Source organism: Gossypium hirsutum, chromosome A13, assembly GCF_007990345.1.
Source record: "Gossypium hirsutum isolate 1008001.06 chromosome A13, Gossypium_hirsutum_v2.1, whole genome shotgun sequence".
Taxonomy (NCBI): Eukaryota; Viridiplantae; Streptophyta; class Magnoliopsida; order Malvales; family Malvaceae; genus Gossypium; species Gossypium hirsutum.
The window spans coordinates 17,692,852-17,711,512 of record NC_053436.1 but is presented as its reverse complement, the minus strand read 5'-3'; the positions used below and the strand labels follow the sequence as shown (position 1 = coordinate 17,711,512).

The window sequence follows — 18,661 nt, the reverse complement described above, 5'->3', positions numbered from 1 at the left end:
TCTGCTACCAAGATTCCTCAGCAGCATAAAGTGGTAGAAAGGAAGGACAAAACCATAGTAGTGGGCACTATTTGTGGCATTATTTTTTCCATCAAAGATCTGAGCATATTGAAACAATAGAGCCTAATATGACCTAGAACACCATATTAGTGGTAAATGATCTTTCTCCTAGTGGATCAAGTTGGTTTGCTCTGAAGTTTAGGATTCTCATTAGTTTTCACCTGTTTAGAAAACTCTCTAGAAAAGTTGTTATTCCCTACCTTGTCAAATTGATACAGGCACGGATTGGGTAAAATTTATTAAATTCAATTCATCAAAGCTACCAATTTTCAAATTTGGAAAATCAATCAACTTGAGGTGACTTTTTGGATGGAATCCAAACATTTTTGGGTTAGGATGTCTCATAGCATTCAAATATCTATCTCCTATCTTTGAAACTCACTTTGAATCACTCGATTTTAAGTTTGAGAGATCAAGCAATAACCGTTTTAGTGAAGACCGCGTGAGTAGAATTTCTAGATGGGATTATGAAGGAAATTACGAGTTTTGGGCTTTTAATTCGAGTTTAAATCATATTGGGTTCAATTTTTACGCCTACTTTTTATTCTATATGAGCCCAATATTATATTTATTAGGTTTTATTAGTTATTATTTATTTATTCCGAAGTTTGGATATTTTTTAAGTATTTGAAGTTATTTTGGAGTTTTATGTTTCTTAGTCAACAAGAAAGTTTAATTTAATAATATTTCTTATTTAGATTAATTAAAGTTTCAGTATACTTGAGATTTTTAATTAGATATACTTAGCTAGCTTATATAAAGGCCTCTTCATTGTTCATTAGATACACAATTGTTTTTCATTAATAAAATTTTTAACTCTAGGAGTTAGTTTCTTTTGTGCAAGATTGTTTTCTTGTGATTTTTAAAAGTATTTTTCTTCTCGATTTTCTTCAGGGAGTCATTAGAATTCATTATTCATCCTTCAATTTTGTAAAGATTATTTCTTGGAGGGTTGATTAGAGTCCTTAATAGAGGTTGTTGAATTTTATATCTTAAAGGGTTTAATTGGACACTTATCCATCTATACAAATATTCATCGATTTATTCGATCCATTTTCCACTTTTTATTCTATTTTTCTTTTTTAGTTATTATTTTGAATATTTATTCTTTATTCTTAAATTTTTTATTTTAGTTTTTTTTAAAAATTTGTTTGGTTTTTTCTTTTTAGGTTAGATTCAAATATTTATTTCTCGAGTTGAACAACTTGAATACGATATTCTTTTGCTGCCCTTTTATCATTTGGTATTAGATTTGAGCATTTTGAGTTGTTTCCATTTGCTAAATAAAGTGTTTCATCGATTTTATTTAAAAAACCTCTAAACAAATGGAACAAGTGACAAAAATAGAAAAATATTTCATGGGTGAAAATTTGTGCCAAAAATTTCCAGACCAATTTTTTATTTATCATATAAAGAGGCTCCAATTTAATTTTCATGATTTTAGCACATAAGGAACACCTTGAACGAAAAATTCAAGTTATTTTCCATTATTTCGGGTTTTTCTATTGGGTAGTTTATTTTCTTTGATTCTAGCATTAAGATTTCTTTTTTTAGCTTTCTTATTCTATTGCGCATTCAAATACATTTTTGCTTCTTGTGTTAATAGGTACGAAAAGAGTTGCATCTCTTTTCTCCGCGCAACTTACTTCCTTTGGAGTTGAGTGTTTCTTTGACTTTTTAGAGCCTTAAGTTAGTTTTGTTTGAGAGTGATCCCACATCTTTTGAATATTATTGAGTTTGATTACTCTTTAAAAGTTACAAGTGAGAAAATCTTAACTTTTTTTTTCTCTCTCAAAATTGTTTTATTTTTATTTCGAGTGCATAATGGTGAGATTTAAATTTCTTTGACCAACTTTTCTTATTTGAGTATTTTTTATTTCAACCTCTTATCACCAAACATTTTGTTCCTTGATTCAAGTATAAAAATATTTATTTTTGAGTGTTTTTAACTTTTCTTATTTGGGTGCTTTAATTAAACTAAAACATTATTCAAGTATAAAAATGTTTACTTTTCTTATCATCAAGCTTTTCTTAAGCTAAATCATGATTAATTAAAGTTAATTAAGCCATAATCTAATTATAGAAATGAGAATTTGGTGGATGGAGAATAAACTCCATTTTCTCCAACAGACTATTAGAAAAGAAGAAGAAGCTTCATGCCATTTTAGATTTTTTAAAGGTTTTGGTCCCTAATTCAAGTAAGTCCCAAGCCATTTTTTTTATATATTTATCTTGAGAGCTTGATTAAGCTAACCTAAGAATCAATTTGATCAATTGGTGAAGTTTTTATAAGATTCCATTATTGTGAATTGAATGATTTAAGTGTTAAATTGATAAAAATTAAGCATAGTTTAAGAAAACAACTTAATTGTAAAGTCTAATTGTTAGTTTCGTACAATAAGGACTGATAACTCTTTAAAAGAGTTATTTTTCAAGCCTCTAAAGTGAATTAATTGTTTGTAATTAATTAAATATGTTTGCATTTTTAGGATATTTTTAGAACATCGCATAACAAAGCTTGGATTGTACTATAAATGCTATTATTTGTTACTTTTATTATTGAGGAAGAAAGGTGTTGGTTGTGGTTGGCAGTAGGTGTAGGATGAAGAAGAGAGGAAAAAAGATAGTAGGAAAATGAAGGAAGTGAAATATTGTCATGGAAAATTGCTAGTTAGATTGCCAACAAGAATGCCATAGCAATTCTAGAAAAATGATCCAACATTCAGCCCAAGTCACTCTCAGCCAGCTGTACTTGTACCAGATAAACCACCCTGAAAAAGTGGAAGCAAAAGATGTGTGCTGAGAGGGAAGGACCTACCCTATAAAGGAGGAAAGAGAAAAGAAAATAGGAGAGGATTTTTGGAAAGAAAAGAATTAGAGAGCAGTTTTTATCTTCGCATTAAATTCTCGTGGAAAATCTCAGAGAAAATGAGAGGAGAGGGTAGCAGCTTATAGAGCAGAAAAGTCACAGGCGCAAAGAAAGGGAAGAGAAATCTGCCCTGGGTTTTGCATCAAATCTCATTATTAAAGTGAAAGCTGGAGTAGTGAGAGCTTCCTGTAGTTCTACATTTATTTTTTTATTTAAACTTTTTGATTTGTGAACTTAAATAATGATCTCGAATGGTTTTGTTTTGGATTTGAATGCCTAATCCATGAGCTATATCTCAATGGGCTGGAATTATTTGGGTGAATTTTTATTATCTTTAATGCCCATGGTATGATTTTGAGTAGATTATTGTTCCATTCAATTTGTGATTATTTTAAATGCATGCATGCAAGCTTTGGACATAGATGATTGTATGTTATGTTATTAGATCTAATTTAATTTTGAAAAGATTAAATAGATTGGATTATTATCAGTTGATATAGGCAAGTATTCAAAAGAATATTTGCAGCACTCTAGATATAGAAGTTGCGATCTATATAGGGAAAGCAAGAACAGTCTTGATATCATTCTTAAGTTTTGTAGACATACAAAAAAAAAACTTAGAATGGTAGCTCAAAGTCTGGCTTTCAATAGAAGCAGACTACAGTAGTGAATCCTTAAGCAGTAGAATGGTCAAGATTTTGTCATGGCATTATTATGGTATAAGAATAAATCCTGAGTAATTCCAACCTTCATCATTCAACAATACAAATCCTTCTTACTTATTTTTTGAGAATTCCAGCAACATTTCAATTGCCCTAACATTTTTTTTCATTCATAATTGATTTGATTAATCCATTCATTAAATCTCTTCATCAATTTGTCATCTGTTTCTTTTGCACAATTTAATTAGTAAATTTCATAAGTAATAGCATAACCAATTACTTTAATCAATTCCGATCCCCGTGGAGACGATACTCACTTATCACTTTATTACTTGATTTGACTTGTATGCTTGCGCATTTGCATTACACATTCATAGGCAACAAATTTTTGGTGCCATTGCTAGGGATTAGCAATATTGGTGAAAATTTTGGTGTGTTATTACCTCTTTAATTTTGTTAGTTAGCTTAATTAGTTGTTTTGATTTTTAGGATTTTTTTAATGCATGAGTAGAGATATTTCTACGATTGAAGAGTATTATTTTGATCTAGAAATTCAGAAAACCTTTAGAAGAAGGAGAAAAGAATTGCGAGAAATGGAAAGAATTAGAAATGATCAAGTTAGAGAAGAGCCATTACATCAAGATGGAAGAGATACTGATATTCCTTGAATAATAGATGACAGAGACAGACCCATCAAAGAACATGTAGTGCTGATTTTGGATTATCTAAATCTAGGGATTGTAAGGCCGCATATTCAAGCTCAAAATTTTGAGTTAAAGCCGGTGATGTTTCAAATGTTACAAACTATAGGCCAATTTAGTGGATTGCTACTGAGGATTCACAGTTGCACTTAAGACTCTTTTTGGAAGTCTATGATTTATTCAGGCAGCAGGGTGTTGCTAAAGATGCACTGAGGCTGAAGTTATTCCATTATTCATTGTGGGATCGTGCCAGAGCATGATTAAATGCATTAACGTCAGGGATGGTGGCATCTTGGAATGAACTTTGTCAGAGGTTTCTGCTAAGATATAATCCTCCAAACATGAATGTCAACTTGAGGAATGATATCATGTCCTTTCGACAATTTGAGGATGAAAAACTATATGAAGCATAGGAACTATTCAAGGACTTAATTAGAAAATGTCCAATACATGATTTTCAACATTGGAAGCAAATGGAAATGTTTTACAATGGATTGAATGCACATACAAGAATGGTGGTTGGCACGTCTGCCAATGAGACTTTGATTGGTAAATCATATAATGAGGCATATGAAATTCTGGAGAGGATAGCAAACAATGGTTATCGATACCCCACTACAAGAGTAAGGACTGGTAGAAGAGTTGCTGGAGCAATGGAACTTGATGCAATTACTGTAACACCCCAAACCCCGCCTAGATGTTATGGCCGAATCTAGCGATGTCATATGGTAGTGTGTTTGAAAACTATAGCTTGTGTTAAAAAATCGTAACCTTTCTTAAAACATTTTTCATTTAGAACTCGTCATTATCTTTTATTAATTCCAAAGTCATGGTTTTTATTCTGTCATTAGTTTTCAAAATAGTATACGTTGCGGAAGCTTTTTAAAACAGTTTGTGTCCTTGTAGGTATTTTGCTAAAACACATGCATTTCTTAAAAAAAAAACCTATGTTTTACCTACCTCTAGCAGATATAAACATAAAGCAGTATAAAATCCAAATTTAAATAAAAAATCCATAGAGGCCATTATTACAGTAAAATACCCCAAATAAAACTTTAAAAATCTAATTATGTACGAAAACAGTGTAAAAAGGGGGTGTGTGGCCATCGATGAGTCCTCTGCCACTCCAATCTGCCTAAGTCTGGGGATTACCTGTACAGATAAATCAGAAGGGTGAGTTTACTAAAACTGAGTGTGTTGTCCCTACACCTGCAATCAGTCAGTATGCAAATATTAACAGTCTGGGCCTAAGCCCTTTTTAGAAGCAGTACCAGTTTGGGCTTTAGCCTATTTCAGAACATAAGCAGTCATGCAGTAGGGCATTTGCCTATCACAATATCAATAATCAGTAGGGCGTTGGCCCATTACAGTAATAGCAAATAGTACGAATATGCAGTCACAAAATCCTACCCAACCAGCCTCTACACACCATCTCCGTCGAACCCTACACTCTATGTGGGGATATAATCAACCCACATATCCCTACACTCCAAAAAGTACCGAATGCGGCACTAGACAGTAGTTTGTAGCTGAGCTACTAGTAAATTAAGCTCAAGGCCTTTCAGTGCACTTCCTCCAAACAATATCAACCCCCAACCCAATGTAATGCAATATACAGTTATGGCACGTTATCACATAATATCAAGCATATAATCAATGCATACAATATCAAATTAGTGAGGCATCATCATGCTTAATAACATGCATAATTATATCAGTCATACAATTATTTCAGTTAATTAGGGGTCTAGGTAAGCTTACCGACCCAATTGTAGGTCCACAGTCGACTCAGGTGACCCGTGCAACCTTAGCAACTGAACAGTGGAAATGGGCCCACACGCCTATGTTGTCTGCCTGTGTGGGCCCACACGCTCGTGTAGCCCACATGGCCCAGTTCAGTTCAGCCCGTGTGCCACATACGGCCTACCTCGTTGATCACACACCCATGTTCCGTCACACGACCTACCACACTTTTTGGCTTTTCCTCGATTTCCATCTACAGTGTTATGGTTACACACCTTTTATGGTTCCGCAGCAAAAAACACTTCCGAGATCAGTAGTACCTTGAAATTGAACATTTCAACTTAATCGTCAGACTCAACTCATGATTAGCACAACAACATAAAGCCGAACATACTTCCAACTCAATCGCACGATAGCTACCTTGAAACCTTGAACGAATAAACTAAAACTCCACAGAAGAGGGATCTTGTTCCAACGATTCCTTATTGTCAAGACGATAGTAACCTCCAATCAGTCACTTTTAATCGATAATTTATCAAAATTCGTTGAGGTATACCAACTATAATCATAAAAATCCTTTACCTTCGGTGCATCAACAGAGATCTTATGCACTTAAATCGTCGAAGACCACTGTTCAGCCTCTCAATTAACACCTAAAACAAGGAAAAACCCCTCTTAATCAAATCAAGAAATAGTTAAGAAAAAGAAACAAAAATGCCAACTTATCGAATGCGCAAAATTACGTTGTGCAGTCAAAACGGATTGAAAACAGAATCGAAGAAGAGAAAGGGGAGGAAAAACAAAAATAGCAGCAATGATAAGAAGGAAAATTCGGCAGTGAGAGTGATGGAAAGGAGGAAACGTCAAAATACCCAAAAGAAAAATCGATATTTTGAGAATGGAACAAAAGAAAAGAAAAAGTTTCAAGAAGTTACACAATCTGATCACAATTCCTAAAATCTCTCCCCTCTTATCCCTAAATTCGGTCCCACACTCCCCCACTACAACTCAAACACCCCCAAAAATCGTCCACAACCTCCCACACATCTCAAACACTCAGTATTTCACCACATTTCAAAATCCTTCATGGAACAAGTACAAAAAATCCCTTTGCACGTACAGAGATTCAAACTCAAGGGCCCTAACACACTGACACTCCCCTTAACCACCAGACCAGCAGGCCCATTCTGACATATTTTTACCAACTTTTAACTATAAGCCTACTGCACAAAAGCAAGGCTTTATTCAATTAAAACAAAAATTTAGCTCAAGACAAGGCTTGAACCCAAGACTTCTCAGACACTCCTAGAACACATAACCACTGAAGCAAATACACTGTTGTGTCACAAACACACAAAAATAAATATATAATAGAGATTTTTTTTGGGCGTTACAACTCTACCCCCTAAAAGAAAATTTCAGCCTCGAAATTTTACCTGATCAGAACAAATGAGGATACTGCTGTCACATCGCATCCTCAGATTCCCACGTGGCCTCCTTAGAGCTATGATTACGCCAAAAATCCTTAACCAGTGGTATGGATTTTCTTCTTAGGACTGTTATATCACGATCCAATATCTGAACCGGCTCCTCCTCCAAAGTCAGATCTAGCCTAACCTCAATCTCCTCCACTGGAATAATATGTGTGGGATCAAAGCTGTAACGCCTCAACATCGAGACATGGAATACGTCATGAATCCAATCCAACTCTGGAGGTAGCTCCAACTGGTAGGCAACCTGTCCTACTCGCTTCAGAATATGGTAAGGCCTAATAAACCTAGGGCTTAACTTACCCTTGTGACCAAAGCTCAGTACTTTCTTCCATGGCGAGACTTTAAGAAAAAAAGGAGTCTCCCATAGAATACTCGATTTCACGACACTTCAGGTTTGCGTAGGACTTCTGTTTATCAGATACCGCTTTCAGTCGATCTCGAATCAGTCTAACTTTATCATCAGTATCAAAAACCAGTTCAGGGCCTAGAACACGTCGCTCACCCAACTCAGTCCAAAATGAAGGAGTGCGACACCTACGACCATATAATGCCTCGTAAGGTGCCTTCTGAATGCTAGACTGATAGCTATTGTTATAAGCAAACTCTGCTAGTGGTAGGTAATCCTCCAAACTGCCTTAGAAGTCAATGACACAGCTTCTCAACATGTCCTCTAGTATCTGAATCACCCTCTCAAATTGACCATTTGTTTAAGGATGGAATGCAGTACTGAAGTTCAACCTTGTACCCAGAGCTTCATGTGCTTCTTCCAGAACCGAGACGTGAAGAAAAGATCCTTATCTAATATGATCAATATCGGTACCCCATGCAGTCCCACTATCTCAAACACATACAGTTTAGCTAGCTTCTGAGCTAGTAGCAGTACGAACCGGTATGAAATAGGCGGACTTGGTCAATCGATCCACAATGACCCATACAAAATCCTTTTTAGTGGGTTTGAGGGGTAACCCACTAATAAAGTGCATAGTCACTCGCTCCCACTTCCAAAATGGAATCTTAATTGGCTGTAACAAACCCGAAGGTAATGATGCTCAACCTTAACCTACTGGTAAGTCAGACATTTACCTACAAAATCGGCAACCTCTCGTTTAAGTCCTTGCCACCAGTATAACTCACAAAGGTCTTGGTACATCTTATTTCTGCTAGGATGCATAGCATAGGGGCTACTATGTGCCTTTGTTAGTAACGATAGCCTCAATTTAGTGTCTTTCGGTACACAGATTCTCCTACGGAAACAGAGTACCCCTTCGCTATTCTGTCCAAAGTCCTCAGTATGCCCACCCTTAATCTATCAGAAATGAAGACCTAAAGATTCGTCCTCTAACCGCTTACCTTTAATCTGCTGAATCCATGTAGGCTTAACCTAAAGCTCAACTAGTAGACTTCCATCATTAAATAAACTGAGGTGAGCAAACATCGCCTTCAAATCAGTCATAACGTTACGGCTCAGTGCATCGGCCACTACATTGGCCTTTCCTGGGTGATATTCAATCGTATAGTCATAGTCCTTAAACAGCTCAATCCATCTACGCTAGCTAAGATTTAGCTCCTTCTGAGTGGGGAGATACTTGAAGTTCTTGTGATCCGTGTAGTTGATACACTTTTCACCAAACAAGTAAGGCCTTCAAATTTTCAGTGCGAATACCATAGCGGCCAACTCCAAGTCATGCATCGGATAATTTGCGTTATAATTCTGAAGCTGACGAGATGCATACGCTACTAACTTACCCTCTTGCATCAACACACATCCTAAACCAACATGTGATGCATCACTATAAACAGTAAACACCTTTCTAGACTCAGGCTATATTAAAACAGGGGTCTTAATCAATATAGTTTTGAGCTTTTCAAAGCTCTCTTGCTGCGTATCAGTCTAGTTACATGGCACACCCTTACGTAGTAGCTTAGTCAAGGGTGCTGCAATCAGTGAAAAACGCTCTACGAATCATCAATAATACCCTGCCAGCACCAAAAAACTATGAATCTCAGATACAGTCTTAGGTTGTTTCCAATCCAACACCGCCTCAATCTTTCGAAGATCGACCTTAATTCCCTCAGCAGAAACCACATGGCCCAGAAATGTTACTTTCCGCAACCAGAACTCACATTTATTAAACTTATAGTACAATTGCTTTTCTCGCAAGATCTATAGAACCACTATGAGGTGTTTATTGTGCTCATCCTCAGTCCTTGAGTACACCAGTATGTCATCAATAAATACCACTAGGAACCGATCCAGATAGGGCTGGAAGACTCGATTCATTAGATCCATAAAATCTGCCAGTGCATTCGTCAGTCCAAATGGAATTACTAGGAACTCGTAGTGTCCATAACGAGTCCTAAACGTTGTCTTATGCACATCAACCTCCTTAAATCTCAACTGGTGATACCCTGATCAGAGGTCAATCTTGGAGAATATCAAAGTCCCTCGGAATTGGTCAAACAGATCATCTATCCTCGGTAAGGGATACGTATTCTTGATTTTCAACTTGTTCAATTGTCGATAGTCAATACACATAAGCATGGATCCATCCTTCTTTTTCACGAACAAAATTGGTGCTCCCCACGGAGACACTCTAGGGTGAATAAACCCACGATCCAGTAACTCTTGAATTTAAGCCTTAAGCTCCACAAGCTCTTCCGGTGCCATTCTATAGGAAGAGTTGGACACCGGAGCTGTACCAGGAAGGAGTTCAATCTTGAACTCTACTTCACGATTCAGAGGTAACCCAGGTAGCTCTTCAGGAAAAATGTCTGGAAATTCCTTAACCGTCCTGATATCCTTAATCGGAGAATCCCCAGAATCTGAAACACTGATGTAGGCCAAATATGCCTTGCATCCCTTTCCAACCAACTTTTTTGCCCTTAGTGCAAAAATCACATTCGATAAGTAATTCCAACGTTCACCAATTACGACTACCTCACTATCCTCTTCAGTTCTTAGTACAACACTTTTTGTGGCACAATCTAAGCTCACTCGGTGTTTAACCAACCAGTCCATTCCCAGTATCAGATCAAACTCTTCAAAAGGCAATTCCATCAGATCAGCTAGAAAAATAGCCCCTCGAACATCTAAAGAAACGTCTCTAAACAACTTATTTACCCTTACTGGTTGTCCCAGTAGACTCAATATAGTCACCTCACTCGCAGGGCTCTCAACCAAGATACCCAAGTTCTCGGAAATAGTACGGGCTATGTAGGAGTGAGTGGATCATATATCTATCAGTGCAGTATAAGGTACATTATGACTAAAAAACGTACCCATGATAACATCCAGAGCATCTCCATCCTCTCGACGACGTGTAGCATAAACTAAAGCCGGCTGCCTTGCCTCAGTATGTCCAGCACCTCTGCCCGGTGCTTTCTGACCACAGCCTAAACCATTACCACCTCTGGCCATACCACAGCCTTTCGATGGCTATTGAACTACCCTCGATTGTGGTATAATACCCATGCGAGAAGCTTGCATCTGATCGGACCTCCGCGGACACTCTCTAATATGGTACTCTAATGAACCGCACCTCAAACAAGCCCCAGTTCTTTTCCAACACTCGCCCCGATGGCGTCTACCACAGTCAATAAATGACGGCTGTCCAGTAGCAGCAATAGGATCCCCAACTCTGATCGCTCCATCAACTCTGGCCATTTCTTAGGCCTCTGAACGAAACTTGAGGGCTCTGACTCCCTCTTGCTCCTACCTCTCTCTCAGTTCTGGCGCTCAGCACGCTTTTGTAAAAACTCAGGTTTGTGTAAGTGTACACAGTTGTTATCAAGTAATAAGTAAGTATCAAGTTATTGTCTCCTCAGAGATTGTATTTGTACTAATTCAATTAATTTGTATTTGTAAAATTATATTAACAATTTGATAAATAAAAACAATATAAGTGAGAAGTGATGATTAAAATATATTAAACTAAATGCAATGATCCCTGATGTGATTTATGCTAACATGCAACTATATGAATGAAATAGATTTTAGAAAAATTAACATAATAAGCAACAATTATAACATAAATAAGCTAAGACAATTACTTTAATTAAACTCAAATTATTATCAACATTCTTATCAATATTCAGAAAAACATTCCATGGCAACTTGATCTTTCATGAGTTTGGAAACCACATTAGGTCGTTTCGAAATCCTTTACTTAGTAAATACGCATTTTACTGATCCTTATTTACTAAGGCTTTCTTAGTATTCGTGCGAGGTAACAGGGATGTGTTAGGTTTGAAACAGTTTAGTCACACAAATCTAAAAACTATGCAGATAACAGAGCCCGGTTAAGGTTGTTATGTAACCTACAATTTAATCGGGTTAGGATCTAAATTGAGCATGCACATTTCAATTATGTGTCCATTAGCCGTCGTTTGGTTAGGATCACTCAGCTAAATCAGGTGCATTTCAATCACGTATGAATGAAATACAGACTTGATTTTAATTGAAAACATGATCAATTGAGGCACAAACATTATAAGCATGAATCAAATAAATATTATTCAATCAAAATAATCATCCTAGCTTAAATAAAATTAAGCTATCATTGTTGTAAACAAGAACAGTGAACATAGCAAACATTCTTGAATTAAATTAAAGAAAAGAAAGATTAAATCTAATTCAAAGTGACTATCACCCAAGACTTTATCGACGAGGGCTCATTTGTTCCTTCGCTTCGCTCTTTTACTGATGGCTCTCCGAGGTGGCCAACCAAGGGCTCTTTAAGAGGCTAATTTGCTAAAAATCTTTATGCAAATATGATGATAGGTGTGAGGGATAAGAGAGTTGAAAGAGGAGAGAATGATGAATGAGTGAGGGATGATTGAGGGATGAGGGCTGACTAGAAAAGTGAGAAATGGGCTCTTATTTATAGGTGAGGCAATGGAGCTAGTTTGCTAAAAATAGGAGTGTCCGTCTTTTGCAAATTCATCCAAGGGTGGTCGGCCATGGTTTGTGGAAATTTGGCTGATTGTTTCTTGATTTAAGTGCCGCAACATCATCAGGATCAGGACTAGATCAATTGCAAATCTCCAAGTAAATTTTCGATTTCTTCAACTCTTCAAGAACCTTGTGTAATTAAACCAAAATTTGATTTGTGAGCATCCACATGCAGCCAAATTTTGGGTTGACTTGGTCCTTTATTTGGATGGTTTTGTAATCAACATAAAGCTTTCAGACTTGTCCAGCAATAGTAGATAATTTAGAGGACCAAAGAATGTATTTAACCACTTTAATTAAATAATTTACTTAATTAATTAAAATCCAATTTATTAATGAAACATATTAAAATAAATTATTAAATATAACTTTATATTTTGTTATTTAATTTAATCATGCATGACCCACTTTATAGCTTGAAAATATAATATGCTCAAATTAATATAAAAGAAGCCATTTTCTGCATGAAAACTATATAATAAAGCATAAAATCACATCTTAATAATTTCTATGTCCTAATTTCATATTTTCATATATTTCATTAATTTATTAAGCAATTACTTGGTTTTAACAACAAATTTAAGTAAAAAGGTGACGAATTATATAGGAAAAAAATCCTATATATTTTTCAGTTTACACACCTCCAAACTTAAATCATTACTCGTCTCGAGTAATGTTCATGCACAGCACAAGGTTTCGCTAAAGAAAAATTGCTAAAAGTGTAAGCAGCATCAATCATTGCTCCGTAATCATGTATTAATAAATTCATGCTCATAGATCTTCTTTATTAATAAGTAAATCACATTTTGAAAATTTTATACTAAGTTTCAAGATATGCGAACATGAATCATAGTATGTATATATGTCACAGCCATAGTTAATATTCTTCATTCAACATAATTTCTCCCCAATTAAGCAATACAATATAAAGCTTATTTATGATATTTATATGTTGAACTTAGAACTCCCTCTCCACTAATGTAGGCGACATAATCATCAAATCAATAGGTCCTTTATAAAGTTGTAATGGGGCTTGGTTAAAGGTAGGAATTTTAAGAGATGAGACATTTTGGTTTCAAAATCTTAACCTTTAATTTTGTCTTGGATTTTTTGAAATACAACATTTTCTTTAAGTTAACCTTTGGAATACCCCCAAACTTATTTTGAACTCATGCTCATACATTTTTTCTTTGTGGAAACTCAACAAACTTTTCTTTACTCTTTTTTTTAGCATGAACACGTACATCCTTTGAAAATTTCCTCAAATGTCATTTACCAAGACAACTTTAATTAAGACGGGTGCATAAAATTAGGATAACTTCAAAAGATGGAGATATGACTTGTAATGTAGGTTCATTGAAACGAACATGCCTTTTAAGCTCAAAATTATAGTTTCAAGGGTCTAATATCATAAGGTGGGCTTGAAAAGGCTCAAACGATCCAAAGAAGTAGTGCCTATATCATTTTAGATTTTTATGTCTCCTAGGATTTCGCCTCAAGAAAGTTACTAAGTCAATTCTAAAGATATAAACCTTCATGCATGTCTAATCTCAAAAGAAACTAAGATTTCATGGCAAACATTACCTAAGACTAATATCATACAATCATTCCATTCTTCATGATAACATACAATCACTCAGATAAAATCATCATTCGTGCTCGCATACAAGCTATCTCATTAACAAAGAATTTCTCTAAACATTCATTTATTAAAACATACTCATGAAAGAAATGATTGAAACATACTTGAAAATTTTTAAAAATTTTGAGCAATTATTTTCCTTACCTCCTTTAAAAAGAAGAAATTGCAAGAACAAAGTAATGAATGAAAACTAAACACCAGGTAGGGTTAAAAAGAAAGAGAGGTGAGTCATTAAGACTGCTTAAATACCAATTCTTTCCTCATAATCCAACCCTAGACATGTTCATTTTCATTACCACATCACTTAGTATTTTTCTTTTTAAAGAAGCATTTATTCATGCTTGCTATGTTTATTTTGCAGAAATTAAATCCTAGTTACTAAAGAAACAAATTTCTAAAGACCTCAAATAAATAAATAAAAAGACAAGAATCCCCCATTTTATTTTTCTGACTCTTTCCCCTTGTCTTCTTTAGCTCATTCTCTACTTGTATAATCAGTATCTTCCGTCTATGTCTCAAAGATAACATTTGGGAACTTAGGAACAAAAGTGTTAATATTCTTAAAAGTATTTCAAATTGAATCATCTCTAATTTTTGCATATATCCAGTAAGTTTGTTGTTGATTATGCATGAACTTACACATTTCCGTCAACATTGACAACTCTGATTTCTTTGAAGCACTTGCAGAAGTCGGCATAGGAGTTGTAGCTTCAGGTTCAACACTTAGCTTGACTGGCTCTTCTTCTGGCTCAACCCTTTTTTCCAGAGTTTCAGATCTTTCAACTAGTTTAGAATTGTTTGGTTCCTTATCAGATTCTTCTTCTTTAGTGTCTGTGACTGAATTAGCTTCAGTTTCAGTTTCATTTGTTAACTCCTCAGTATCTGACTCAGTTGGCTCTTCTTGCTCGCCTTGATTTAGCTCATGCACCTTCTGTACTAACCTTTCAAAATCATGACTTCTAATGCACCCTTGGACATATTGCCCTTTCAAATTCGCTTGTGTTTTAACACGGGCCCTTAAGCAAAGTGAAGTGATTAATGATGGGAAATAAGCTCTTCTAGTCTTCTTTTTAGCATAGTCATAAATCTCCTTGAGAATAATTTTCCCAACATTAATGGACTTTTCTTTCAAGATTGCATATAACAAGAGCATCAGTTCCATCGAGATGGTGGGACTATGTGAGATAGGCATAAAGCTGTAGCAAACAAAACAAAACCATACCTTTGCTACTGGTTTTAGGTATTCCCTTCGGCAAGAATGGCTTCTATACTTTCTTATAATCCATTGGGATCCCGAATTTATCACAACATCAAGTACTTGTTGAAGAAGATCCCAATTTATGTTGTTCATCATAGGGTTGTACTCATCTTCTTCAACATCAGGTAAGTTAAACAAATCAATTGAAGGACTTAGAAGTAAGAGGTACCTTTTTCTTCCGAATGATGACCTCAGTAGCATCTTGTGTGGTCAAACTTGCATAGAACTCTCAAACTAGTTCATTATCGAGAAGCAAACGAGCATCACAAAATCGTTCCCACTTGAGAGCATTGATTGTCTTTCTAATTGGTACAGGGACAATAATCAAATCATTACTCTTCAAGTTAAAACCTTTTTCAGGCATCATAGATTGATGCTTGAAAATTGAATCAAATCTCTCCTTCACTTCTTCATCAATCATAATTGGGTTTTCAGGAGTAGTCTTCGACGATCTAGTTCTTTTTGCGAGATATTGTATTTTCCCGAAAATTTGGCAAAGTTCTGCTTATAGGGGAAAAAGAGAAATCGGCAAGTGGTAGGATCTGCTTTGGCGAACCTTGCGACAATGAAGAGGTTACAACGACGAAGGCAGCGTGTGGCAGCAATAGTAGTGTGCCACAGCAATAGTTGTTACGTGCGGCAATGACGTTAATGCTCCGGTGATCTTTTTACGATGGTTGTAGGAGATTTCAAAAAAAGGGGAGGAGAACTAGGGTTTTTTTCGGGATTTGAGGTTGACGGTACAAGAGAAAAGTTTAAGGATTTTTGGGGTTTAAGTAAATAAATTTGAGGGATATGAAAAATAGTAGAATTGAGAGGGGTTTATATAAGGAAAAATTAGGGTAACATGTAGCAAAAACTTAGCTACATTAAGGTTACTTGGGTGGCAAGCAATGGAAGTGGCAGCAATAGGTGTGGAGTTTTTCCTCTTTTTGCTGTCTTGGGCCTCAAATTCAGACTGTATCTTACTAAAAAAAAACTGATTAGTACTTGGGCCAAATTTGGCCCCCTTTATTAACATAAAAATTAAAATTTAAACAAAAAAATGAAACTAAAAAATTTTAAATCTTAATTAGAAAATTTCTTCTCAATAAATTAAATTAAATTAATTCCCAAGAAAGGTTGGAGGGGTTACAGTGGTCCTACTTAAGTTCCAATCTCCTTAGATAGAATTAATTAAATGTACTAAATTAAGAAAATAAATCCTAATCATTTATTTATTTACAGAACAAGTTTATGAAAAATCAAGGGTCTGTTAATTTGAACGAGAATTCAACTCGCTCAACGTCACCATCCCAATAATGTTTGAGACGTTGACTATTGGCTTTAAACGTACCTTCGCAATTGTCGTATAATTTAATAGCTCCATAAGGATAAACTCGGCATATGGTATAGGGTCCTTTCCATCAGGATTTAAGCTTCCCAGGAAATAACTTCAACCTTGAATTAAACAACAAAACCTTCAGACCTTCTTTAAACTCGCGAGGTTGTATATGACTATCATGCCCACATTTTGGCATTCTCATAGGAAAACAACCTCAGCTCTTCCAACTCATCAAGTTGTAACATCCTTCTCTCACCGGCTTACTTAAGATCAAAGTTCAACTGCTTCAAAGCTCAGTGAGCTCTATTTTCCAACTCTAATAGCAAATGACATGCTTTCCCAAAAACTAACCGATAAGGAGTCATTCCTAACAATGTCTTAAATGCTTTTCGATAGGGCCATAATGCGTTATCGAGCCTTCGAGACCAATCTTTTCTGCTAGGGTGTACTACCTTTTCAAGGATACATTTGATTTCACGGTTCACTCTTTCAACTTGCCCATTGGACTGGGGGTGATATGGAGTAGCAATCTTGTGCTTCAAATCATATTTGTCAAGCAACCACTTAAGCCATTTGTTCACAAAGTGAGAACCTTCATAACTAATAATAGCTCTTGGTGTCCTAAATCTTGTAAACACATGCTTATGTAGGAATTGCATGACTATCTTAGCATCATTTGTAGGGTATGCTTCAGCTTTAACCCAATTGGATACATAATCCACAACAACTAAGACGTATTTGTTCCCATATGAAGAAGGAAACGGGCCTAAGAAGTCAATGGCCCATACGTCAAATAATTCAATCTCCAAAATGTTTATTAAGGGCATCTCATTCCTCCTTGATATATTCCCGATTCTTTGGCATTTATCACAGTTCTTCACATAAGTATAAGCATCTTTAAATAGTGTAGGCCAAAAGAAACCTACTTGCAAAATCTTTGCTGCAGTTCGTGCACTACCATAGTGTCCCCCACTGGGAGATGAATGGAAATGATATAAGATCTTAGCAATCTCACTTTCAGCTACACACTTTTGGATTATATTATTTTCACACTGTTTAAATAAGAACGGGTTATCCTAGAAATAATACTGACTATCATGAAGGAATTTCTTCCTTTGTTGGTATGTCATTTCTTGAGGAATTATTCCATATGTAAGATAATTGGCAAAATCAGCAAACCAAGGTGTTTCATGAATTTGAATCACCTCAAATAAGTGTTCATTTGGAAAATTCTCGTTGATAGGCACATGTTATCGAGTTACCTCATCTTGCTCCAATCTCGACAGATGATCAGCTACTTGATTTTCAACACCTTTTCTGTCTTGGATCTCAAGGTCAAATTCTTGGAGTAAAAGTATCCAACGAATTAACCTTGGTTTTGCATCTTTCTTCGTGAGCAAGTATTTAGTGGCTGTATGATCAGTAAATACTATAACTTTGGTGCCTATAAAATATGAGCGGGATTTGTCAAAAGTAAAGACTATAGCAAATAGTTCCCTTTCAGTTACTGTAAATTGAGTTGGGCTCCTGTCAAGGTTCTACTTGCATAGTAAATGGGATGGAACACTTTATTTTTTCTTTGACCTATCACAGCTCCAACAGCATAATCACTTGTATCGCACATCAACTCAAAAAGTGTGCTCCAATCGGGTGTAATGATTATTGGGGCTGAGATTAACCATTTTTCAGCTCTTCAAAAGCTTCTAAATATGCTTTGTTAAAATCGAACACTGTATATTTCTCTAACAAAAAACACAACGGTTTAGAAATTTTTGGAAAATCTTTGATAAACCATTGGTAAAAATTGGCATGGCCCTAAGAAACTTCTGACTCCTTTCACATTCATTGGGGTTGGTAATCTTTCAATTACGTCCACCTTTACTTTGTCAACTTCAATTCATTTTTTTTAAAATTCTATGCCCTAAGACAATCCATTCCTTGACCATAAAATGACATTT

General features: G+C 35.5%; 1 non-coding gene across 1 annotated transcript; it reads right to left on the bottom strand.

The window, feature by feature from the left end:
• Positions 1-4,642: 4,642 nt before the first annotated feature.
• On the bottom strand, positions 4,643-4,749 carry LOC121213401 (small nucleolar RNA R71). Its single transcript, XR_005908783.1, has one exon. It is a non-coding gene; the product is annotated as a small nucleolar RNA R71 (small nucleolar RNA).
• Positions 4,750-18,661: the final 13,912 nt, after the last annotated feature.